The 21,934-nt window shown below is 42.4% G+C and overlaps 1 protein-coding gene and 2 long non-coding RNA genes across 3 annotated transcripts in view; all 3 read left to right on the top strand.

The window, feature by feature from the left end:
- Positions 1-21,934, top strand: part of LOC6589429 (putative mediator of RNA polymerase II transcription subunit 12) — a 111,196-nt gene that overhangs the window by 26,460 nt on the left and 62,802 nt on the right. The window lies entirely within an intron of this gene.
- LOC113565698 lies at positions 5,992-6,391 on the top strand. Its single transcript, XR_003408727.1, has 2 exons — positions 5,992-6,102; positions 6,157-6,391. It is a non-coding gene; the product is annotated as an uncharacterized LOC113565698 (long non-coding RNA).
- On the top strand, positions 8,944-9,373 carry LOC113565699. Its single transcript, XR_003408728.1, has 2 exons — positions 8,944-9,077; positions 9,136-9,373. It is a non-coding gene; the product is annotated as an uncharacterized LOC113565699 (long non-coding RNA).

The following is a 21,934-nucleotide window of genomic DNA, read 5'->3' as shown; positions in this document are numbered from 1 at the left end:
GGAAGACGACCGAAAGATACAACCCCCGAGAATGGGAATTGTTGAATAAATAAAATGCGCACTGACTTTCGGCTTGTTTGCTTTGCTAATTTATTTTCGAATATGATGTAGAGCTTTTAAAATAAACAGCACTGCGGAAAAGAGACGGCGACGACGACGAAGAAGCAAAAAAGAAGAAAAATATTTTGAAAATGGTCTGCGGATGGGCGAAACCGAGCGGACACACGATTAACAATGGAAAAAGAGGAACTTTAACCAGAACACATACAAATACTAGGGACAGTGCGTTTCACAAGTGTAGGACAATATTTTAAGGGTATTTCGGAGAGGAATATGGAGAAGAATAGAAGAAGCATTCAGAAATTGAAGATTAATTTATGAATTGATGGCCGAATAGTTCGATCGATTTAAATCGATTTTAAAATAAATATATCGATAATTGTAAAATCGATTGATACTAAAAATGATCGATACAATAAAAATGTGATTTTATGGTTTGATAGTTAAAATATATCGATAACTCGAAGAAATATCGATAACCAGCATCTCTACAAAATAGGATCAGAATCCATGTTGAATATTTCATTCAATCAGTCATAGATACCTCGAAACGTTCATCAATTACTCAATGAATTGGGTCATTATATCATTTTATTCGACAGCGGTAATCTCTCCATAAATCCCTATATCTATATAGCGCACTGTATGGTTAGTTATCTTTTCTATTTGCTTTTGCTTTGCACTTTCCTTGCATTCGCCTTGAGCTGATTAGATGTCACCGAAAAGAAAAGAGTGTGGAATATAATAAATATCGCGCATACGACTCAGTGACCGATAACTGAACGAGCGTCAACGTCCAAGGTCAGTTCATAGTTATTTCCATTCGCATTGCCATTCCCATTGCCATCGCTGTCCATCGTCTGTCGGGGGTACTTTTCCGACATTAGCACCCACCGATCGGACGACTAGTAGAGGTGTCCCAGGTGCTAACCAAGCTGCTAATGAAAGCCACGTTTACGAAGCCAAAGACAAAAACAAAAGCCGCCAAAGCCTTGCCCCAGACATGCAGCAGGCGGCGTGATCAGCTCGTGGGCAGAAGATCCGTTCGTTACCTCTGATCAGCGACTGCCAATCGACGCCGGGGCAGGTAGATGGAAGAGCCAGGAAAACTAGACCCCTGAAACCATACGGGCAGAAAGCCAGAAAGGCGGAGAGATTGTCGCACGCAATGTTTTGCCACAGGGTGGGAAAGTCTTAAGCACAGTGGCACCACTGATGGAAAATATTTGTAACTTTAACGAGAATTTCTTCAGAACTCTTTAGTTTTTCTAAAATATCATAGAAAAATCCCTTAACTTATGTGCTTCGACAAAAAAAAACCACAATTGCTTTCCAGTTTGTTTTCAATATTTTCTTGAAATTTCTTTGATATTTTTGTCAACATTTTCTTAAAATTTCCTTTAAAGGTTTCCCCACATTGCGACCCACTGTTCGAGAGGGCGCCTCGGGTAGGTCTTAACGAAGTGCGACAGTCAATCAGCAGCAGCAAACGACAGCCACAACAACAAAGGCATATAGACATCGGTCAGCAGGTCAAGCCCGCTAGGTGGCGCTTTGGCTACCGCTTTTGTGCTCGTGGCGCTGTGGCTGTCGTTTTGTTGTTTGTCTAGACTTTGTTTTGACTTAATGCCACTACTACGAGATGCTACTACGAGTGTGTATCCCATCCCACAGATACTACGAGTGTACGAGTGTATCTACTCGTATGCTAATTGATGTCAGCAGCTTGTTTTCCCCCCATCGCCCCCCTCTGCAGCAAATTCCCCATTGTGATTGTGGGATGTTGTTGTCTCTGCGGTTGGATGTTGTTTGGGATGTTTTCGTTGGTTTTTCTAATTCGAAAATTGCATTGGCCTCCAACACAGGCACAGGCGCTGGCACAGCTTTCTTCTTCTTTTTATAAGCCCGGCACTCAAAGAGTGCTAGAGGGGTATATTTATGTTGAGTTAATAGATGTAACAGCCAAAAGCCATAAATACCGAGTCATTAGATCTTATCGTATTGGCTATCGTAATGTCGAGGCACTTATCGAGGCAGAAACCCTTTCCACTAGTTTTGAAGAGGGTTTCTGGTATTTGGAGCTGAAGAAACCATCCCATAGGAATTTTCCATTCATCTTTCATCTGTTTTCAGTCCCCAAGTCGCCCATAAATTTCAATGCTACACAATTTCTGATATAAATATATTTTCTTTGGTCGCAAGTTTTTTGTTTAGACGTTCGGACGTGCAATGACTGCACCATCCGACCGAGGAGTGCTGCAGCCTGACGCGCGGCTCGCTAATGGAAAAACACTATTAATATTTCTTTCTTTTTGAACGATCCATCTTCCAGGGTATCTAAAGCTTCGATTTTAGAAAAGCTTGCCTCTCACAGATTTGCAAACACTGTTTGTTTTTTTCCCCGCTTTTTTTGTGGATCGACGCACAATAATTTTGTGCCCCCAACTGTAAACACGAGACGCGTCGCAATGTCTGCTGCGGTGGCAAATAGTGGGACTGTGGGGTGTGGCAGTGGGGCAGTGCCTGGCAGGAGGGGTGTTGCAACGCGGGGGCGTGCCAACGAACTCGCTTCGCTGCTGTCGCTCGCCCCTCGACATGAATATGAAACGTATGGAAAAAACACAAAAAAAACAGAGAAAAAACTAAAGGGAAACGCATTGCAATTTGCAAAGCGCAGCAGAAAGTAGATGGAGAAGAGAGAGAAAGAGGGAAGAGGAAAGAGTGGATGAGAGTGAAAAAGGGGAGCAAGTACATGAGAGAGGGAAGGGATGACAGTATATGGTGCTCCCCGTTTGTCGGAGGGGTTTTTACTGAATCACTATGTCTGCCAGGGTCTGGCTTTTGGGTTATAAAAAAAAGAGGGTCTGTCATGGCATTTGCCTTGTCAAATATTGCGCATCGGTCTTAAATACCCTTGAAAGTGGGGCATTTCGATTTTTAGGAAAAAGAAGAGTATGAATTTTAGGATCTTATGGAATATTTATTTGTAATTCTGGAGATAAGACTAAAACTTTAACTGGTTGCTTCTTTTAGCTAAAAGTCAGTGCATAAATCGAGAGCTCTTAGATTATAGGACCGGATCCTACGTCTTACATAGGAAAAAGCATTCTTAAGCCTAAAAGATAATCGACGAAATCTTTAGAAATATCCCTTTAATATACTTTGATTCTTATACTTCTTATTCTTATATTATATTCTATTCTTCTTCTGATTATACTACTTATATTTCTAATTACAATCGACCTTTAAGAGTGTGGCTGTGTTGCTGCCGCATCCCCTACCTTCGGACACCAATCTTTTCTTTCTTCAACCCTCATCTGCATCCGAATCCCCTCTCTGCAGTTAGTCAGCAGTTAAAAGACTCCAGTGGGGGAAATTAATTGGCAATGTTGCAGATGCAACATCAGCAGTGAAGCAGCAGCAGCAGCAGCAACAGTGCAACATCTCATTGTCATTACGGGTGTTAAAAGGCGTCTCTGCAACTGTCATTAGTTGTTGCTAGAATTGTTTCCAACATTTTTCATTATTTAATGTTGCAGCAGGAAAACCTTGGGAGGCAGGAAAGAGGGGGGAATTCCCATGCCCCGAACTTATTCTATGGCTCCCTGGGACATTATTTCGTTCTCTTGGATTCTGTCGTTGCTTTCTTTATAGCTATCTTTCCTGATTTTTTTATTTTTCTATCTTTAATTTTAGCTTTTTCTTTGTCTTTCCTTCTTTACTTAAGCTCTTCTCTCGCTCTCTTTCTCTCTCCATCTATCTATCGTGTAAGAAAATTCCCTGGGGCACTTTTCTTATTTATTTGCGTTATTTATTTCTTGGCGCTGCTTTCGCTTTTGGCAGCGCCAGACGATGTTGCATTCGTTGTTGCTGCTGTTGTTGCCGTTGTTGCTGTTGCTGTTGTTTGCATTTGTGACAAAAATAAATGCGCTTGCATTAATTTGCCGTCTGCAAATTGCCACTGGCCACACCACTGGCCCTTCCCCTTCACCTAGCTCCCCACCATCTGTGCCCCTGCATTGCTCCATCGCTGCTCCCCATCGCTCCCCATCGTTTGCTGCAATTGCACAAATTTCAAGCGAAATGCAAATGTTTGACAACGAACTATTCTCCCTCCTCTGCTGATGCTTGGTTATACCCTGTATAAAGAAGGGTATGCTAGGTAGTATGTAAAGTGGTTTTGACTTTAAAAATGTATGAGTTCTGTGGAGGTATCTTATCGTTCCTTCTATCTGTAAAAACTCTTAGCCCTTGGGTATAAATAAAACTCGAAGAACCCTAGTTTATCGTGTATATTTTTTCACTGATTTCACTCATATACAATTTGTTGTATATTTTATCAGAAGAGGACCCGCTTCTTCTCATTCTCATTGCAATAGTTAGGGAGTTCTAATGACAATATTCTTAGAGATTATTATTGAATCTTCTCCCCTTTTCCGAGAGAGTGGTCATTGGATTATAGATACATACATCTAGTTAAAGGTATAACCATTCCCAGGGCAGATATTTCCCATTTTGAACCATGGAAAAAGTGTTACCATAAGGTAATTAAGACATTTTTAGGGTACCACCTTTGGTCGGAAGATGGTCCAATGCTCTCTTAAACACAGTCCTTTAGCTTTTCGAATATCAAATTGAGTAAAAACCAAACTCAAAGCAGCACAACTCGTACCAGAAGCAGCAGCAGCGGCATTAGCAGCAGCCAAAGGCAAAGCCAAAGGCGGAGTAAAAACAAAACCACTTACTTTGTGCCGTTTTTTGCAGCATCGGAACTCCCTTCTGGCTTGAAACTCCCTTTGGCCAAAGGCTCAAAGGTGTCAGCGGAGCACAAGCGCAAATCCCTCAAAGACGCAAAAGTCAGTGCAAACATGTGTAAAGCCAAAGCAACAAACCGACAGCAAACCGACAAACAAACAACGAAATCAAACAAACATTTCCCAGCCATTTCCCAGCACAATAGATAAAGCGGCAAAGGGTATGGGGAGAGAAATGCGAGTACCGAGTATTTGAGGGGGAAATGTGGAGTAGGGGAAGAAGGGGAGAGATCATAGAGAGTCATTAGAGGCATCACCTTTCCATAATTATTGACATAATTATGGGTAAAGAGAGATCGTTGATGGCTAGTGGAAAATACCCTCGGATACTCTCGTACCCATAAAGAACGTTCAATAAAAAAAAAGAGTCTCTAATAACTTTGTCGTTAGGCTTAGTGGCGGGTAATCAGCCTTATAGACAGACACCAGAGCTCTCTGATCACCATGACTAGACATCAAATGGTATCCTAATGATTCTCATTTGGAGAATCGCAGAGACAGAAAGAGAGAGATGGTATCTCTCCCTGTGTGTTCGCTCTTTGATGCAAACTAAGCGACTAAGCGGTAGATTAGAACAGGAATGTACGCTTCGGATGGCTACGGCTATAAGTGCTTGATGGTTAATACGTTTATGCAGGGAAAGTGAGAATGATATGTGGGAAAAATATGGTTACAGATAGCACGGAAGGAGGGGGAAATATGTATAATGATGTAGAGTAAATTTACTATCGTGTATTGATATACAGATACTGGAATGCAATACTAAACGTTATTGCATGTATTTATGGTAATTTTGTTAGGGGATGTTACAAAAATACCAGAACATTACCAAAAAGTAACATTGAAAATTCTAGAAAAATATTCATCCAAAGCTAACATGAGACACATACCAGAATAATACTAGACCTGATAATAATACAACAATGATCCCATAAAAATACTACCCATACAAATACTACTACAAAATTATAGAAGCTATGAAAACTTTCTGGGAACAGTAGGCAGTGGGACAAATGTAAAATTAAAAGTACTACAATTCTTCAGTACTCAAACATAGACCCTACAGAATACACACAAAATAATATTATTCCCAAGAAATACATTCCGTAAAACAAAAAAGTCGGATGGAACTTGCATCCATAAGGAATGCACGGATCATTTGTGGCATCGAGTTATGCGGATGGCACTGGAACACAAATAGTAATAATATATAGCAGAACAATATAGAGTAAGTCGAGAAATTAAATATATATATCTAGAAATACATAATACCCATCCATAGGGAATACTCCGGTGATGTGTGGCATCAAAACATGTTGAGCTTCCATTTTCTCGTGCAGCAGACCCTCGCTCCTCAAGATCATCTCGTTATAAATAGGGCCAGTGTTGGCATCGTCTTTGGTGAGGTTGTCCATCACATGTAGCGAGATCCATCATCATGAGGCGTCTGGATAAATCGTCGAGAAATTCTTTCTTTATTGAGGAATGAATATTATATCGAATATATACAAATACAAGACGAAAATGTGTATTAATTGTTAAAGCAATAGCCGAAAAGATAGGGGAATGGAATTGAAATGGGCATAGTTGATTTAGGATTGGAAAATGGATAAAAATTTAGGAAGCTTTCAGACTCGCATTCTCTGAGTAATTGTGCTGACAACACGCGATGCCCCATCGATGCACGTGGCTCTATAGCTATATATCGTTTCTATTTCTTTGGTTTTTATGGGATTTTTGTTTTGGGCGTCCAAAATATATACGTAGTATATTGCGAATAGTGCACATTTGTTTATTTTTCGTGTGCTGTTGTTGCCCCTCGACTTGTTGCAATTTTTATTGCGTATACGCCATGAGTGTCACTGAAAATTTATGACATTTTCAAGAGTTTTATGTAAAAATCGGGGCGATTTTTGTGTGCGCCCTGGGACATGCAACAAGATAGATAGAGACAGTGCAACAAAAATTGAGACAGAAAAATATTTGCCTGTGCGGCGAAAAATTTTTGTATTGCCAGCAGAGGCCCCGCCGTCAACACCTGCAGCGGCAGGCAGGCAGCAGCAGCCGCCTGCAACCATGACGACCACGCCCACAACCTTGCTAAGAGCCTCTACCTTCATTCCACCAAACAGCTTCCCCCGCAGGCCCCTCTCTGGTTGCTGCCCCAATTTGTTGTGCGCTTGACAAAATGCTTGGGCAAACAGCAAACGAGAGGGGGGCACACAACGAGCAAACTTTCAACAGCAGAAGCAACAAAAATGCAGGAACAAATGTTGGCATTTGTGGTCGGATTTGCAGATACCCTGTAAATCGTGTACATCCTGTATGGTGATGGTGCCTAAAAGTACGAATTCTTTGAAAAGAATCCGAAATATTGATAATTCTTTGAGACAACATGACATAAACTTAAACTGTCAAGCAGTACAAATTTCAGAGGTGTGTGGTGTGTACATACTGGAACAACACCACAGCTGTCGCAGGGTTGTCATCTTTCTCAACAGACACAATACCTTCTATGGTTTCTGTATGATATTGAAAAACGACAGTCATCAACAGAATATGATTTCAAGGCTTAAAATATACCAGGAATATTTCATTGAAATATAAATAAAATATGCAGGAATGTTGCATTGAAATATCGATATAAAATCGAACTATCGAGCACTGAAAACACAGGAGATCTCCTTCTTTAGAGTATTCCTGAAGGTACAACAGATCGATCGATGCTCAGGGAGAGATACTCTCTCTTATAAATCCCGTAAGACTTTCTTCTCTCAAAATTTGAATACCCTTTGCAAAGGGTATTTGAGGGTATATCCAGGTGGCGGTCCAATGCATGCGTTTAAAATTAAAACTGAAGTTTTGCACGCTACATTTAAAGCAGCAAGCGGCAAATGCAACATACAGAGGCAGCAACAGAAGTGCAGCAACAGCAACAGCGACAACAGCAACGTTGCAACGTGGCAACAATGTGAAAATGCAAACTGCGATCATAAAAATTGTGGCCCAACTTGCAACCGCAGCCAAAACGGGACGTGAACGTGGACTTGGACATGGTTGTTGCCATGCCTGTGGATTGGGATGGATGGATGGATGGTTGGACGGATGGATGGTTGGAGGAATGCAGCAGTGTAGCAGTGCAGTGGCGGGGTGATGGGGTAGAGGCGGGACTTCAGCTTGCAACTCATGTGGAATTGATGTGTGGCATGACTCGTCTGTCTGCCTGTCTGTCTGTCAGTCAGAAAGTCAGCCATTCAGCGGAGGGAAAAAGAGGAGCTGCAGCAGCAGCGGCAGCAACAGCGGCGCACACATTGTTGTTGCCGTTTTGTTTGAACTTTGTTTTTCAATGTTGCACGGCCGCATATGCCTGCTGCCGCATGCCACCACCCCTTTTCTATTAGATAATTTGCAATTAAAAACTAAACACGTTTTGGCATCGGCATCGAAATGTCTTTGGGTGCTGCCGCCCACCCACGTTGCCTCGAGGCGTTTTGATAATCGTCGTCGTCGTCGTCGTCTTCGTCGATCCATGGGAGTATCTGTGTGTCTACAATACGAGTGCTTGTATATGTGTCTATGTCTATTGGAATCCATCGACGAAGACACTGCCAATGGCCAAGGCCAACAACACGTGCTTGCCTCGAAGGTGGAAAATGAAAAGCGTTAGTGATGGACTCGTGTTTTCGGGGTTTGAGAGAGAGAGAGAGAAAATGGAGAGGTGGCTAGCCTCGATTATAATACCAAAAAATACCAGAAAATACTGAAACATAATGGTAATGCCAGAATAAAACAAAAAAATACCAGGAAAAACTCTAAAAATATCCATATTCATTTTATGCTAATACAAGAAACATAAAAGGATAATACTAGACCTGATCTCTTAATAATATAACCAAGTCCCATAAAAATACGACTCATACCCAAATAATATCAGCTTTGAAAACCTTATTAGAACAGTAGGCTGTGCGAAAGATGTAGACATACACTCAAATGGAATATACTTCAATTGAATAATTCAGTACTCAAACATAGACACTACACAATACACACAAAATAATATTATTCCCAAGAAATACATTCCGTAAAACAAAACAGTCGGATGGAACTTGCATCCATAAGGAATGCACGGATCATTTGTGGCACCGAATTATGCGGATGGCATAGGAACACAAATAGTAATAATATATAGAAGAACAATATAGAGTAAGTCGAGAAATTAAATATATATATATATCTAGAAATACATAGTACCCATCCATAGGGAATACTCTGGTGATGTGTGGCATCAAAACATGTTGAGCTTCCATTTTCTCGTGCAGCAGACCCTCGCTCTTCAAGATCATCTCGTTATAAATAGGGCCAGTGTTGGCATCGTCTTTGGTGAGGTTGTCCATCACATGTAGCGAGATCCATCATCAGGCCGCAGCTGGATAAAGCGTTGATAAAGCTTGCGCGAATCTATATTGGATGAAATAAAAGACAAAAATGTGAAAATAGTTTTACTTGTATTTGATTTAAGAAAGTACTACCTAGCCCGTGGCACGCTGATGACATGTATGCACCATCTCTAGGGTCTTGCCTCCTCTATCCATCTGTCTGCCGCGCTGCCTGCCTCCATGTGTGTCTGCCTCATTGGCATTTGCATTGCCTTTGCCTCGCGTGGAGTTGCACCGTTTTCGTCGTCTGCAGTTGGAATATCGCTGATTATCCGGGTCTCAATGCCATTACCCATTGTTGCAACAACAACAAACACAACTATGGCTATAGCAGAGCGATTTGTCTTGCATTCAGAAGAGAGATAGAGACAGGATGGGAGGGGCGCAAATGTCATGCGACAGAATGGAAAATCAAACCAGAAACAGAAACAGAACGAGAGCCAAAGGCACAGACGAGACCAGCGACCAGAGACCAGGCCGAAACGTGAGCTGGCAATTAAGCAAGCGAACCAAATGCCAATCCAAGACAGAGTTCTCTCCACTTGAGCGAACCAACGAACCATCCATCTATTCATCTATCCATCGAACCTTCCGTCCATCTATCCATCCTATTCCTTCCATCCTTTCCAGCCAACGAGATCCATCGAACCATTTGACGGATCCGCTGAGTCCGCCACATGTCAACTCGATTCTGCAACTCTTGCTGAAAATTCAAATGTTCAGCCATAGAATCAATGCCATATAAGATCTCAAATGGGGAATAGATTTTCCCCAGCATTTCCCCCTCGCCCCAAGCCCCAAGCCCCTCGCTGGCTGATTAGTTTTCCCGCCATATATGCGGCGGCAATTGTGTGACGAATGGGAGGGAATGCCTTCCCATTGGTTTACCATTTCCTCAAAAGAAAATGCGCGCGCGAAAATTGTGTGAGAATATGTTTTTTTTTTCCAAGAACTCTCGAGGATGCATAAATGAATGAATGATTGAATGACTGATGGCCGTTCGGCCAAATGAATGAATGGTCTGGTCTGGTCTGGTCATCATCATTCGCTTGTGGTTTTCTCTGTCTGCGGTTAAACCTTCTCTCTCTCCCTCTCTCTCTTCTCTCTTCTCTCTTGGATTTTAATCATTTAATTAAAAAGTCTGATTTTTAATTAGTTCAACAGAAAAGCCTCCCCTCGGAACGGGATGGCGGGAATGGGGGTTTTCCTAGTTGTTTTTGTTTTTCTTTGCCTCACGCAATTTGTAAATTTTCTTTTATTAGTGGAGTCGAGTCGTAGGATAGATATCATTCGAGAATGGGTGGAATGGCATTTTCCCCTCACCAACAAAATATCATTCACACGCAATGAAAAGCGATGTTCAAATGGAGGATGGATGGAAATATGTGTATGTATATAGTTATCCTAAGGGGGGATATCGTATAATGCATATAATATATATATAGATAGAGATCTCGACGCAATTACAACTCGTTTTATTGTGTGTGCGGTCAAATTACATCAATAAACCATACGTCTTGGCCCTGCAGCTGTTTTTGCCACTGCAACTGCCGCTGCCGCTGTCGCTGCCTGCTGCAACGTGCAACGATGCGCAATACGCCCCCTGGGGCACGCCCCCAAAATCAACAAACAACATTCAACATTAAACAATTGGTCTGCACTTTAATGGGAGAAATATAATGTAAATGTGAGACAGATTTTTCTACCTTTTAATTAAAGGAAAACATGAGATGAAAACTCTGCAATATATAAATTTTAAGGTATATTAAATGTAGTTAAATATTCGGAAAGGGTTTAAATTTGAGTAAAAAAATCTCAATAAATGGAAATTAATTCAGAATATGTTGGAAATATGGCCACAGTACTGAGGTTCTTGAAGATTTATGCTTTAAATATTTATAAATGAAACCAGAAATGTTTCAAACTTTTCCAAAAGTGTACAAAAATATATAAACAAGGGTTAATAGTATTCAGAAATGTTTAAATATATACAGCGAATGATGAATACCTTTAAAACTGTCCCTTAATTCGTATTCTATGACGAAAGATATCAGTAATGTTTATCATTCAAGTGATACAAATTATAATAACATTTGGAAAAGTTCTAAAAATTGTATCAAAAGCAATGTTCGATATTAAAAATTCCTTAAAATTCTTAAAATGCATACTCCATATTCCACATTTCATAATCCATAAATCCGTCTAAAAAACATTCGATTTCCTGTGTATTACCACACCAATATTTCTTTGGTATTCCTGCTGCAAGTGGTACGATGGCAGATGGTGATGCCAGATGCTTCTGTGTTCCAGTTTCTGGCAAACGACAGCCAGAAGGAGTTTGGAGTCTGGAGTGAGGAGTCAGGAGTCAACGTTCGGGAGCCACTGCACAACCGAAACAGAGATTTTCCTTAATTCATTGCTGGATTCCAACGTAGAGGAGGAGTCTCTACTTTTGGCATTCACTGGGCCTCATATCTGTGGATGTTCCTTCTCCTGTTGTCCGGGATGTACCTCCTCTTGTCCTTCACGGTTTTGCCTTGTCCTGTTCTCCTGGCTTCTCCCAACGCTCTCCAGTGCGGTCCTCCTTCTGGTCCTTGTGTATTTTTCATGTTCTCTAGCCAGGATAATTTGCATTCCTCTGCAGCCATGTCTCCCTTTTGTCTCTTTCTCGCTTCATCTCTCTCTTTCCATCTCCTTCTCTGTCTGTCTGTGCCTCCTCCGCCTACTCCTGCCACTCGATTCTCCCTTGTGCCATTTGCATGATAACGTGTTTATAATTTTGACCCAGTTTTCGAGGCGACGTCGCCATCCTGGCTCTTACCTACATTTTCCACCATTGTGTCTATGTGTGTGTGGCGAATTTTCCTCTCGTGAATGTGTGTGTGTGTGTTTGGGTTGCATTTATCTTCAGTTTTTCGGGTGTCCTGCTGCCACTGGCATGGCATCCCTGATGCTGCTGATGTCCTTAATTGCTGCGGGCTTCAGTTGCTGCGGCTGACACACATTCAAGAGTGCCCCTACTGCATGGCCCACCCCCCTGCGACCGACCATCCATTGCCCCCCTCCATCTATTGCATTTTTCATTTGATTTGGCCGCTAATTAATATTTCATTTGCTGCACTTTGCACTTGCCCGAAAAACAAATAAACTTGAGACGAGAGCGAGCCAGCGAGCGAGCCATTTTCTTCCATCTTTGCTATGGCTTTTCGCTTTTCTTCTCCGTCCATTTTGCCCCCCTTTTCCCCTTCCCCTGGCCGGTTTTCCCTGCTGCCACATTAATTGAAAGCTGCCCCGAAAAAGCATTTTTCTGCGAGTATTTTTCAACAAATTTTTCATTAGACATTTGTTTGTTGTTGTTGCTTTTGCTGTTGCTTTGCTGTTGCTGTTGTTATTCGTTGCGGGTTTTTCACAATTTGCATTGCTGCCACTCGACGAGGGGTTGATGGTGTGGGCTAGATGTGGCATGTGGCATGGGGACAAACCTTGAGCGATGATTTGTCAAAAAAAAAAGAGGAAAAACAAGGGACAATGCGACTGATGATACAGAGATGATGCTGGTATGCTGGAACCAGTCTTTCGTTTTAATTAAAATAAAATCAACCAAAAAAAAAAATGGTAATTATGATGGAAAACAAAGGGAAATTTCGAGTGGAAAATGGTGTATATTTGTGGTTTTTAGTAAATTCGGGCTATTTATACGATATATAAGGATGGAGGCACTACCAGAATCATTGTTAACATAAGAAACTCTTCCATTTCTTCCTCCTTAAAGTTTTCTCATCTTATAGCTATAGTACCAATAAACTTACCCCATTTCGATGCTCCAAATGCAACACAAGTCATTCCCTTTCCTTTAAAGACGCTTTTCACTTGTTTTCCAATCCTATTTTCTGCTCCGGGAAAGCTCTCTCTGTGCCGCAGGCCACCGCAACATCTCGTGGTCTCATTACAATAAATTATGCAAACAAGCAACGGACTGAGTCTCTCTGACTCTTGCACCCAACTCCTACTCCTACTCCTACTCCTCCTCGTACTTGTACTCGTACTCGTACTCTTGCCTCCTCCAACTCGTGCCTCTGTCTCTGCCTCCTTCTGCTGTGCCATCTCCATTTCTCCAGCGACAATGTCGACTTCTTGCACGACGACGACGACGACGACGACAACGACAAGGAGCAGGGAGGAGGGCCGTAATTAAAAGCCATTCCGAGGAGCAGAAGTTGTCTTTGATGTGTAGCCTGAGTAACCCCCGAGTACCCTCTCTCCCCCGAGTGGCTCTCCTGTCAACCGCAACCCCCATGTGACACCAAGGCACCCATCTCTCTCCCGTTTCCCTTCTCGGGATTCCCTTCTCTGTGGTGCAAAATGTTGTCCATAATTAGCGCAGTTTTGCATTCGAGACAGAGAGAGAGAGACCGAGTGGCGGATAGACGACAACAAACTTACACCTGTTCACGGGTCCGGTGTTACGGTTTCCCAGTGGTTTATCCACACTCTCTGTGACCCCGTCCTCTGTACGAGTACCTCTCACTTTGCGGATGATTTATGGTTAGAAGTTCCTCTGGATAGTAATACGAGATTGTTTCCTTATTTTGGAATACCCGTAGCCCCCAAGGGGGTACAGGCAATCCTTTTTAGTTAAGGAACCATTTTGGATCTGAACATCGTACTTTCTATACTAAAAGATTTGTTAAGGTATATAGGTATATAGTATAGTACTATAGTTCAGTAGATGGATCACTGTTTTCTCTGTTGAATCTTCTTAGGCTACTACTGCTTCTTCTACTGGAGACAGTTGGAGATAAAAGAGTTTCCTATGGTAGAGGATTATTATGGAGAGGATTGATTGGTAGTGGAGAGAGTGGAGATGATTGATAAAGATCGTTCCAGAAAGGTTTATCTCTACTGTTTTTATAGCTAGAATTATGAATGAGAGAATATCTTTCTCTCCCAGTATGGCTTAGCAGTGAAGCAGTGCTCCATCTCTCTCTACACCTCTCTACAGCTCTCTTCCAGTGGGACTCGTACTTTTTTTCCTTCCGTTTTATTTTTATTTTTATAAATTTCTACTAAATAATGTTGGCACTTTTCTCTCTTGCTTAATAAATTGTTTTCTTTCTCCGTTTGCGCGCGTTTTTCAGCCTTTCAGATTGTAAATCAAAACTGTATTTTTATGGCGATTAAGATGTCCTGGTTAGGATTTTGCACAGTGCTGCTGCTGCTGGTGGTGCTGTTGGGGCTGCTATTGCTGTTGTTGTTTCTGTGGCAATTAGCTGGCCACCAACCAAGAGAGTGACTAATGCCACAAGAGGCAGCAGTGGCAGGCAGCAGCACAGGCCACAGTTACAGCCACAGCCCCAGCCACAGCCCCTCCTGCCATGCCTCCTGTTGGCGGCGGGCCTCAGGCGACACGCAATAAATTAGCGTAAATTTACAACATTTTCTAAATTAAAAATGGCAAACCGAAGAGTGAGAGAGGGAGGGAGAGGGAGCAGGGGGGGGGGGGGGGGGAGAACGGGAGAGCGGGAACGAGACAAATGATAATGATGATGCTCATATAAATTTAGCAAGGGTACAACTCTCTCCCTCTTCCCCGTCCCAAGATCTGATGGGAGGGAGGAGTGGAGTCGCCTCGGCTCCCCTTCTTTCGCGCGACGTTTTTTTTGCAACTGTTTGCTCGTTTATCGTTTGCTGTCAGTCGCCTCAAAGGGGGGCAATTAACGCTGCCCCCAACTACGGCTACTTGCAACAGCCACAGCAATAGCATCTATAGGGAGGGGCAGAGCACCGAGTACGCCAGTACGGAGTATAGGGTGCTGTTCAGGGGATATCGCGCCCAGTTTGGGCCATGGCTGGGGGTATGGCCCGGCGACATATTGGCGACGCCATTTTGACGCCGTCGCACGCAAAGGACAACAACGCCTGTCTGTCTGTCGCTCTGTCTCTGTCTGCTCCACTCTCTACGCTGTCTCTCTCTCTTTTTTTCTCCGCACTGTGTCTCGCCGCAAAAAACTGACGCCGCTGCCAACGTGGGGCTCTTCCCCCTTCATACCTTCTCTCCCCTCTGTGTCTATGGTTTTTTCTCCTATTGTTTTCTTTATTTTTATGTGTAATACACTCAATGAAACGGTATTACGATTATAAGGAGAAGAATGACGCCTCTGTCTATAAGGAAAGTGGGCACTTAAGCGGACAGTCGAAGTTCCAATCGAAGTTTTGTCTACAAACGTCTCTATATTTTAATCTATATATGTACATGTATGCTATATGGTTCTATTAGCTATATTTTTTTTAGCTTACAGAAGTCTCACATATCGAAAAGTGTTTAAATCAAGAGTTTTATCTACTCTAAAGAGTTTTTATTGAAGAATTATATAGAATTTCACGGATTTAAACTGAAAAGAATCCTTATAAATGCAGACCATGTTTCAGAGTATCTTTAAATCGTTGTATCTACATATTGTCCATTTCTTGTTATATTTTTCTTTTGTTTTTTTTTCCCCCATTGAATTTATTGTGTTAATTTATTGTGTGCCATAGCCAAAGGCTTTTGATGGGCGCGATTTGCATATTATTGCAACCATTTGGGGCAATTTATGGCATACCCCCAACCCTACGAAAACCCCTATAAAAACCCACCCATTCCCTCGAACTGTAAAAGCTCAAAGTTAAAACAAAATTGGAGCGGGAAAAAGTGCAAAATAATAGATAAATTCCATAGATCTAAGTACCCTTTTTATATGCATTGGTTATATCCCTGACATTCCTCCGATTTGTAGAGCATCCCATAGTGAAATATTCGTTGTACATCTGTGCCGCAGTATTCATTTTCATTTGGCAGCAAACACAATATTTTGTTAGAATTTATTTTTAATTTTTTGTGCATTATGCACCGCTAGAGAGAGGGGGAGGGGAGAGGGGAGAGGAGTGAGATAGGGCCTAAATCGTATTGGCCTGCTCATAGCTTAGTCTTCTTCTGGCCAGAAAAACACTTTTAGAAAAATCAACGCCAACGTCAAAGAGCAGCAGAACAGCAGAACAAAAATAAAGGGAAAAATTGCAATGAAATTGAAAATAATTGCCACACGAGTCTGCCAGAGAAATGATAGGGCGATTTGGGGTTAGGGGATTGGGGATTGAAGATTGAAGATTGGATGTGTGGCATGCAGTAGTGCAACATAAATCTTTGGCATAAAGGCAGCACCATCCCCAGAGATCACAGAAGAAGAAATAGAACGATGCATGCACCTCCCCATCTCTTTCGCTAAAAGCCCAAATGTATTTTATTGACAAATTAATTGCCGAAATTGCAGCAATTAAAATCTCTTTCTTTACAAGATAATTTTTGTGTTTTTGTTTGGCCTTCTCAATGGACAGATAACTTTTGCCAATAGCCAAAAAACCAAAAACTATTTCATTGATACAGAGACACATATTTCCTATGGTATTAATTATCTTTTTTTCTCTTTTTTGCTCTCTTTGCAGGTGAGTTCCACATATTTTTGCTAGTCGGTTTTCACTAGCTTCGATGGTCTGGTGCCGGTTTCCGAGCCGCTTAACTGTCACATGTAAGTAGATTGCGGTTTCTGACAAACAATAACCCAATCAACCACGCCAGTGCCATGACAGACATAAAGATATCTTCCACTAAGGGGGAGTTTAAATACTCTTTTTTGGGAAATATGTATGTTATATTGTGAAAATGAATGACTTATAGTGCTATTTTTGTAAAGAAGAAGTTGTAGGAGTTACTTGGAGTAAATTTTCCTTAATATATTCTCGATTATGAGAATATTCCATTTTTGCAAAAAATACCTTAGTCTTAAAATTACGAAGAGCACTTATTGGAATCATCTTCTTTGGGCGAAGGCAACCTGCCAATATCAACACTTAAGACATTTTTTCAACGTAAACTTCTATACAGTATGACAGTACTTGAGTATTCTGATGTATGGACTCTCTACCACTTCCGTGTCCAGGGGTGTCTGAAAGCAATACTGTCACATTCGCCAATCTTGACCCTCATTAATTAGCAGTTCGGTTATCAATTTCCGATTGATTTCGTCCTGCAATGAACAGAAGTTTAGAAAGTTCCAAAATTCCGCAAAAAATACCGTCAACTCACAGTGAAGACGTCGTATTCGTCTAGAAAATAAAACGGATGATCTGAAGTGGTCCAAAGACCTTTCAGCAACGATACGGTCGTGAAAGAGCGTTCGCCACCGGACAGACTTTTGGCGCTTGAGGTTTTGTTGCCGCTTGGCGGAAAGACATGAATGTCCCACGTCTTTGCTTTTAGATTCAATTCAAAGTTTACTTTACTTACTTACTTACTTACTACACTTTACTTTAAAGTGTCGCAGTTCTAGGGTACTCTGTAGAACATAAAAAAGTTACTTCAAGTGAAAAGGAATAGGGGGAAAGCCTTACCTCAATACTATTCTGAACCATCGTCAAGTAATGATAGCGATATTTTAATTCTGCTCCACCTCTGCGGGATCGTAGTTATGTTGGTCCACTTGTTTGATCTTTGCTTGGCATTGACTTATTATGTCTGAGAGTTCCTCTTCGTATTCGTGGTCTCGATGAATCCCCCCATCAGTTCAGCCGCTTGGCGCGCCTTCGCCAATTCATTGAGAATATCCTGTTTAACTGTTTTCTGATTTCGCAGCAGTTCTACCATTTTTTGGAGACTGCGATTGTTTTGCGAGAGTTCACTGTCCAGGGTACGCTTATTTCCGGACACTTCGTGGGCCTTCGCCTCGAGGCTCTCCATCTGTTTGGTAATCTCCTCGAGGGCCTTCAATTCAACGGATTTCTTAGCTTCATATTGGGCCGGAAGATTTTCGCTTTCGTCAAGTTTCAGCTGCAGCTCACAGCGTTCTTCTTGGCACTTCTCGATTCTCTCACGGCAATCGGCAATCTGAGGAAACAAAATGTAATTCGACTTCAAGTTGAAACGTTGGTATGCACTTACCAGACGGTCATCTTCTGGCAGATCCCGGTGCTCGGTGTTTCCTATTTCCAACATCTCTTGGGTAGCCTCTTGTACTTCGGCAAGACACTGATCGATTTCGGATGTCTTTTTGGCCACTTCCAGAGCGATGCTTTTCAGCAGTTCCGTCTGTGTATTATAGTCCGCTTCCAGAGATACCGCACGCTCCTGCAGACTACGCTGCTCGTCCTGCAGCTGCTCGATGCGATCGTCCACCTGCAAGTATCGGCCTGGGTATGTACGAAACGAATAGGCGGCATACTTGGGGGACGGTGTGTACTCCAACCCGAGGCCTGGCACCAGCACACGCGTCAACGAAACCTCAACTGTAACGTGAGTTTGGCTTGTGTGGAGTCCTCCTGGGTTTTGGCTGCCTCCAGCTTGGCCTTCTTGGCTTCCATCAGTTGAATCATCTGCTCACAGTTGGCCAGCTCCTCCTCTTGCTGGCCCACCGACAGCCAAGCGAGCTGGGTGCTGGCTTCTTCTAACTTCAACTGAAGAGGCATTGTTAAAAAATTGTTAGTAAAAGAAACCCATCTAATGGTCTACTTGCCTTGACTGCTGCCCTATCATTGAGTGTGGCTAATTTTTCCTCCTCGGCGGCCACCAGTTGTTCCGATATTTGCTTTCTCTGTGGCAATGGGTAACGTATTGGCACTGAGAGTAGACTAAGATACGATTTCGACTACCAATTCAAGTTTTTCCAGAGCTCGGTGTAGGTTTTTGCGTTTCACAAGACATTCTTCGAGAGCATTCAGACAAATATCCAGCTGCGTTGCCTTCATCAGGAGTGTGAAATTTGATTTTGGCTCCAGTCTGCAATCATTTAGCTGCAATCATCGTTCGTTAATCTTTTTTGCGGTTGAACTTACTTTTTAAGAAATTCCCGTGAAGCCTCCTGGCTGAGCACAAAAACGGGATTCTCGACATGAATGCAAAAGCGGCGCAGCAGGCGCTTAACATCATCTAATTTCCTCGGGACGATTCTACCGCGTTCATCCTTTAGCTCATAGGTCGAGGATGATTGGCGTATGTGCCGCACCACCGTCAGATGCGGTCCCACATGTTCCTCATCGAATCGGTTCCATCCAATATTACACAGGGTTATCTCGATTTTGGCTGCCCTTTCGCCGTTTTTGATGAGCTCTGAAAACAACAATCAATGGATACATTGAAGCTGGAAAGGCACACGTGGTAGTGAAGCCTGTAGAGACGTACTCGGTGTGTTGGCCGCACGGCTAGAGGCACGTGCGGTGCCGCCCAGACCCACGGTCAGAGCTGTGATCGTGGCACTTTTGCCACTCCCGTTTTTGCCCACCAGAAAATTGGCGTTGGGTCCAAACTCCACCGTAAAATTCTCATGGCACATGAAATTCTCCACGTGTATGGATATGACCTTGCCGCAGCGATTGAAGTCACTTGGCAACTCTGGTTCGTAAAACAACGAAAGATTTGATGACGAAGATGATCGCTGCGACCTGCGTGAACCTGTCAACTGTGGACACCACGTGTTGTTTTCCATATCCTGCTCGACTGTTTCGATCTTGTCCTCTTCTGCGACTGTGGTGGCAATCTCGATCTTTTTAGTTGTCTGCTCTGAGAAAGATATACGATCTGATACACGATTTATGTATGTACATATTCTCTGAAAACGAAAAGCTCCGGGACGCCCGACAGCAGAAATTGTTGTAGGGGCAGTACTTACTTGGAGATGTTCGCTATCTAGAAACGAGGGTTCGGACTGAAAAATGCACACAAAACTATAATTTTTCTTTAGTTCTAGTTGTTGGCTTTGGTTTTGATCAATTTTACAGGAAAACATCAACAATAAAAGATAACAACTATCGCTTGCGTGTTGCCTTTTAAATATCGAATTTAACATCGTAGAACTGCCAACCTGTTGGAAATGGCCAGTGGAATGGAATGCTTATTTGTCGTCGTCCTGCCACCTGTTGGAATCATGATCATCGGGCGAAGGCCATCTGCAAAAATCAACTCTTAAGACTTGGTTTCAACGCAAACGTATGGGAACATACTTGACTACCGTACTTTACTAGCAAGTCGCCATGGTTTCGTTATGTAGTGTATCGCTACTAGAAAAGCCGTAAAGCGCCTACAACATCAAACGAGTTTCGTGGGATTACAAACAATTAGAGCAGCTTTATGCGTAGTTGAAATTTATCAACCGTCAATTGGCGTCTCGAATGATTTACATTTATTTTATTTGATTTTTTTTTTTTTTTGGTTTTGTTGGTTACTTTTTGCGCCTTCATTCGAAAAGCAAACATCATGACCAACAAGTTGCTGGATCTGGTTTATGCCACAGACAGAGGCACAGAGCACGACGGTGTGGTTTCTGTTGCCGGGTCTCTGTCTCTCATTTTTGACACCTGTTTACGCACCTTGTTTTTTGGGAGACATACACAAAAAATAAGTCGATTTTGACAGCAACACGTGTCTGAGTGGCATGCGGTATTGTGGGGAGCGGGGGGGATCGTTACGGAGTCTGGGCGCTTATGAATGGTATGCGGGGTCCGGAGGTTTTTGTTAGGTTATGGTTTGGAAATGTCGATTCGGATTAAAGAAAGCATAAGACATTGTAAAAGCGTGGGTAAAAGGGTCTGGCGTATAGTCTACAGTATTGCAGTATTTCTGTATGGTGATTCGTGGTATTTTCAGGTATTTTTATGAACCATTTTCTGGTATTTCTAATATGTCTAAAATATGTCTAAAATATCTGTAATTTCAGGCCATATAAACCACTTTATAAACAGAATTTTCTGTTTAAATCCGCACAGCTTTCAAAATATGAAACTATATTTATGACTATTATGGAATGAAATTTGTAAATAAAAAGATCTATGTACGTAAAATCTCTCGTAATATAGGTCACTCATGATTCACAGTAAAAAGATTTTTCGCTCAACTTTAAAATCAATAAAAACTAGCACAAAAAAGAAACAACCAAAACCAGAACAAACCGAAGAGGAAGATGTCCCAAAACCACCCTTGAGACACATCCCAACTACAACTACAAACAAGAGCAAAAAGTTTATAAATGAAACAAAAAGTAAAAGAACAAGTAGAAAAGGAAGCGCATAAACTAGAAGAAGAAGTGGAAGGGGAAGGGGAAGGCAGAGGCAAAACTAGTGGCAAAAGTAGAGCAAAAGTAGAATCCAAATGAAGACAACGTTGTCGCTGTTGAGATGCTGCCTGGAACTTGGGGACTCCTCTCCTCCCACTCCTTCCACTGCCAGCGATGGCGATGGCAATGGCGATGGCGAGTCGTCGATGTCGTAAGACAAAAGGGCGTCAACGTGGCACGAAAACCCAAGGGATACAAAATAGAAGAAGACGAAAGAAAAGAAATGTCGGCTAAGGAAATAGGAAGAAGCAGCAGCAGCAGAAGTGGAAGGAAAAACTTTTCAACGTCTGCTGGGTTTTTCCTTTGCTTTACCCCCTCTCCCGTCTGTTGCCTTTTGGCAGAGAGAGTGAGAGAGAGAGAGAGAGCGAGCAGGCTATAGCCGAATGACGGCGACGCCCCCAGACAAATTTTGTTGCTGTAGGTTGTGTGTGGCAGCAACAACAACAGCCATAGCTAAAGCCAGAGCTCAGGAGTGGGGCTGCCAGTG

This window comes from Drosophila persimilis, unplaced genomic scaffold (genome assembly GCF_003286085.1).
Source record: "Drosophila persimilis strain 14011-0111.01,24,50 unplaced genomic scaffold, DperRS2 tig00000191-arrow-pilon, whole genome shotgun sequence".
NCBI classification, from domain to species: Eukaryota; Metazoa; Arthropoda; class Insecta; order Diptera; family Drosophilidae; genus Drosophila; species Drosophila persimilis.
Note: the sequence above shows the minus strand (reverse complement) of the source record. Positions and strands in the feature narration are given on the sequence as shown.